The sequence below is a fragment of the Enhydra lutris genome, unplaced genomic scaffold, assembly GCF_002288905.1.
Source record: "Enhydra lutris kenyoni isolate GAN:26980312 unplaced genomic scaffold, ASM228890v2 scaffoldscaffold1, whole genome shotgun sequence".
NCBI classification, from domain to species: domain Eukaryota; kingdom Metazoa; phylum Chordata; class Mammalia; order Carnivora; family Mustelidae; genus Enhydra; species Enhydra lutris.
In genome coordinates, this window is record NW_019154085.1 from 45507078 (window position 1) to 45512332 (window position 5255).

The 5255-nt window shown below is 53.9% G+C and overlaps 1 protein-coding gene across 1 annotated transcript in view; it reads left to right on the forward strand.

Moving 5' to 3' along the window:
- Positions 1-1562, forward strand: part of LOC111144886 (twist family bHLH transcription factor 2) — a 49953-nt gene extending 48391 nt beyond the window's left edge. The window contains exon 2 of the mRNA XM_022499473.1: positions 855-1562. The gene's annotated coding sequence lies outside the window, so the exon portion shown is untranslated. The remainder of the gene's footprint in view (positions 1-854) is intronic.
- The last annotated feature ends 3693 nt before the right edge of the window (positions 1563-5255 follow it).

Consider the following 5255-nt stretch of genomic DNA (forward strand, 5'->3'; position numbering starts at 1 on the left):
ACCACACCACACACATACACAACCACACATACCACACATATCACATACATACAAACAACACCACATACATATGCACAACACCACATATACACCACACATAACCACACACACATGCACACAAAAACACACAGCCACACACACACACAGTACACTATGCACAAACACACACAGACATATCACACCACACATACAACTACACACAACCATACACATACATATGCCACACACGATACACACACACACCACATATATACAGCCACACACACATAACCACACAGACACCTGACTCATACACATAACCACACATACACACAACTATACTACACACACAACCACACCACACACATACACAACCACACATACCACACATATCACATACATACAAACAACACCACATACATACATAACACAAAAAATACACACAGCCACACACAACAACACACAGCCACTACATATAACACTCACAACCCCATATGCTATATCAAAAACCACGCATACCCAAACACACACCACACATACTGCCCACACATACACAACCACGCAGACACATAAACCCTAACCATACACACACACACACACACATATAAAAATACACACCAGACAGACACACCACACAGAAAACCACACGTGCACACTACACACATATACAACCACACAGACAACTGCACACACACATACCACAACAGATAGCCACACACTCACCAAACTCATACACATACCACACTCCACACACATACACAACCACACACATAACTGCACACATACAACCACACATACCACACACACGTACACACAACCACACAGGCATACCCCGTGTGCGTGGTGTCTCACTCTCCCTCTTGCGTGTCTTCCAGGCTGTCCTGTGGGGCTGAGGCTCAAGTGGAACTGGGACGCCTCCACATCTGTCACTTCTGAAACCTGAACAACCTCAAGGAAGCCTCCCCATCTGCGGTCCAGCACAGCGTGTGGACGAGGGGACAGCAGCGGCACCGAGTGGGAGAGCCCGGACTGCACAGCTCCTGACCCAGAGAGGTCCCCACAGAGGATGCGGCACTCATGGTCGTTCTTGCCGGTGACATTTCCTTGTCATCCTGGCCACTGTTCGGATGTTTCTTCTCAGTTTTATTTTTTTTGGGGGGGGGGGGATTTATTCTTTCCGAAAATCTCTAGATTCAGGAACATATTTACAAGGATTGAAATTTTGGATTTGTATTTCCCTCTAAGTGCCTTTTTTAATGTATATTTTTTTAATAAAACAGAAATGCATTCCTGTACCTTCTGTTTAAACTGGACCAAGGCTCTCAGAAAAAGAACCTCGTGTTCCCTCGCCCCCCAGCCTCTGCATGACTGTTCCATGAAAGCCTGGAACCCTCCTCACTCCTCGCCTCTTCTCTTTCTCATGATTTGCTCAGCTAACCATTTTTAAAATATTTTCTGTTTCAGTGTATATGTTGCTTATTTGTTTTATTTATTGAGATATTTTTAACAAGCTCGGTGACTGCAACGTGGCTGTGTACCCTGCTCCCCTCCCAGGAATAATAAAGATGTCGGTGCAGCGCGTCTCCCCTCTCCTCTTCTGTACCACGCAGCACGGAATCGGCCTGTCAAAGTTGGAGCGGCTTGCGAAAGTGACGGTCGGTTCCCTTTAGAAGGGACAAGAAAGGACGCGAGGGAGTTTATGTCCTAGGTCGTTGTTAGCCATTCCAGAAGCTACCAACCCTAACACACTGCGAGGGCAACAGACCCAGGCCTGGGACAGCGGGTGAGGCCGGCCTGGGCCCCTCCGTGCGTCCGGCTTCTCAGTGGCTATGTCCCCCAAGGCCCCCGCTGTCAGAGCTGCTCTCAGGACCACTTCCCGTTGTCAGGCTGTGTCCATCCCATGTCTGTCCCTCTGTCCGAGGCCAACGCTCCCCTGTGGGCCCTGAGGAGCCTTGCCCACCACCTTTCATCCGCACGCACATCCCCTGCACCTTCGAAGTCTCAGATTGTGTTGAACCCCTGTGTTAACTGTGGGCTCCACAGGCCACGGTCCTGTCCCTCGGAGCCTTGTACACACTTCAGGGGAAGCTTGAGGAAGGAGCACCTGTGTGTACATGTAAGGTACTGGGGTACAGGAACCCCAGAAGGGCCATGGTCTGCAGCTGAGAAGGAGAATCTGGCTGGGGTCTGGTCTGGTGTAGACACAACTCCGTGGGGGCCAGGAGTCCAGCACCTCCAGACTGCTGGCTTTGGAGCCCTTTACTGTGTCCACGGGCACTGCTAGGAGTGTGGGGAGCCTCTAGGCTAAGGGCTGGGGGATCACAAAGTCACCAGGCCATCACCCTGAACCACTGGTGGCCTGTCTCCTGGGGGATGGCAGATACTAGGTCTGCTGGGCAGAGCTGTCCTTGGACAAGAGGCCACACAGAGCCCCCCACCCCCGGCTCCCAGACAGGATTCTAGGGCCCAGGCTTGTGGTAGCCTGTGAAGCTTCCTTGTCCACTGAAACTACCGCCTGCTGCCACAGTGAGGGCAGGAGCTCTGGGAACGCCAGCCACACCTTCATTTTCATCAGCTGGCTGGCTCCTTGAAATGACCTTGAGGTAGCATGGCTTCCCTCCAGGCTGGCATCCCCTAGAGGGCTCCATGCACCCGTCTGGGGGCCTGGTCCCTGCAGCACGAGTCCCAGTGCCAACGACACCCAGGAAGGCATGCACGCACACCCAGGAAGGCACGCACGCACACACATGTGTGCACACACACACATGCACACCCCTCGCAGAGGCCTCGGGAACACAGAGCTGGGCAGCTGTGGTCCTGGCAGAGTCCAGAGCTTCCCTGGGCTGTCCCTGGGTCCTGCAGGGGCTGTTAGACACGCCGGCGCCTCTCCCTGAAGTGATTCAAAACACAAGCACCAGCACGAAAGCTCATTGAATGTGCGGGTTGGATGGCCGTGAAGACCTCTTTCCTGACCCCCGAATTTCAAAAGTCATGCTTCCCCCTCCCAGAGCCGGGGTGGGTGCCTGGTCTGCCTGTGTCGTGGCCAGCCGTGGGCCTCCACTGTGGGTGACCAGGCCCAGACCCAGGGTGGATGTCTTGGCCAGGCATGAACACAGGACGTGCTGGGGATGAGGGGTGCCAGGGATGAGGGGGGTCTGTGTCTATTGCTTCTGCTGGGGTAGTTGGGTGGGGCTCAGGGCCTCCAACAGGGGACCCCAGGGCTAGAGTCCATGGAAAAAACTGAGGTCATATCCTAGGACCTGGGACACCCCACTCTGCCGCTGGATTCCATTCCCCACTGAACACAAACACACTTGGAGGGGTTCTTGCTGCCTGCGGGCCCAGCCCTTAGCAAGAGAACGGTCATCCCCAACCCGGGGTCCCAGCCCAGCTTCTGACACCTGGTCTAACAGCCCTCACCTGTACGTGTCTTCCTTCCTCTACCAAATCAGGTGTTTCCTGATAGGAGAGTCGAAGTCCCAAAAGGACATGCAAAGATGGGAAAAGGTAGTAATTTGTAAGTCATTGGAAGCATTTTCCAGAAGGCACGACCAAGTCTCTCTGGGTCTGTGGGACTGACCAGGCCAAGATTACCATCTTGGGACATGAACTGATTCCACATCCCAGGAAGGGCACTGAACCGGCATCTTCATGTCCCGGTTTCGTGTAGAAATGAGTGGCCTGTGTGCGTGTGGACAACTCCTCTTCCCACAACTGCCTCTTGACTTCTGGAAGGAGTAGAGCACGTTGGATTAACTCCTCCCCTGCTGAACAGAAGCATCAGTCCTAATATTTAAGGAACAGTGTGGCCAATGATTTTTATTCCAACTAACAAGTTCACCTTTGCTTTTTATGCATTTAGTTTGGTGGTAGCACGTTGCCTCCTTTCATGTTCTGGTCATTGACCCTGGGCTCTGGGCCACCTGTTTAAATACTCCTTTTGTTGACATGCCCTCTACCTCGGACTGCAGCCCAGGAGAATCAGAAACCCTGCCCAATCCTCTCCTTCCCAGCCCAAGGGTGAACAGGACGCCTGACCTGGAGTCTTGAGAACCTCAGGCTGTCTTGACTCCCTGGCCCACTGCTGCCCAAGCTTTGGAAGAGCAATGGAACCCCTCCGTTTCCTTGTCTGGGACCTAGGAATGTGTGGAGGGCAACCTCTGGGTGTTGTCAGTGGATGTCAGCGACACAGAGGGTGGGGAGACACGGCTGGGGGTGGAGGGGTGAGGAAGGGGGCACGAGTTCGGGACAGCAGTGGCAGCCATTGCCAAGAATACTGAACGTGGCCGGGGACAGAGACGTGTCAGGATTCTTGCCACACATCAAGGACACAGCTTCCTCTCACAATTTCCCGGAATCCCACTGGCGATCTGGGATATCTTGGCAGGAAGTGGTTTCTTTATGAAGTGGTAACTCTCAGATCACAGGGAAATCCTGGAGGCTGGGGCAGGTGCCAGGCTGGAGGCATGCCCGGGGGCAGGACAGACACGTGCCTTGTGGCTCCAAGGTGCAGAGGAGAAGCTCGGGCCAGGCTGGGACCTAGAGCAAGCTTCAGGGAGCTATCGCTCCACAGAAAACTTCACCAAATGAGGAGACAAGTCAGTGATGAGCACCTATATCCCGAGGCTATTTCTGCTCCCCACCCTTCTTGCTGCAGGTGTCCCCATCGACATCACGGGGCACGGTGTCCCTGCCTCCAGGGTGGGCGTCAGGCTGAGCTGGGGCCACCCACGGACTCCACTCAATGCTGTTCCCGGCACCCAGTGAGGGTCTGGAAGGGGAGCTGCTGCTGCTGCTGGCCATTTTCCTACTCCCTGCCTCAGTTTCCCCTTCTGTAAGCCACGGTGGTGGACTAAGTGCCCTATGAAAGCTGTTCAAGTTGGTTATGGGTTGAATTATGTCCCCCGCCCCCCCAATCCTAGGTTGGAGTCTTAGCCCCGGTACGTCAGAAGGTGACCTTACTCGGAGCTGGGATTTTTGCAGAGGTAAAAGTGAGGCCCTTAGGATGAGCTCATCCCATGTGACAGATGTCCTTATAAGGAGAGGAGAGGAGGACTCAGACACAGGAGATGGCAGATGTCAGTAAGCCAAGGAGAGGGGACAGAAACAGGTTCTCCCTTGGGGCCCGGGAAGGAACAACCCTGCCCCACACCTTGGTCTCAGAGGTCCCCGTGCAGCACGTAGAGAGAGAGAGAACACATGTTTTATGTAAGCTGCCCCATGCCTGGTGCTGTGCTCGGACTGCCCTCGACCGAGCCGTAAAGCCTCCTGCTCAT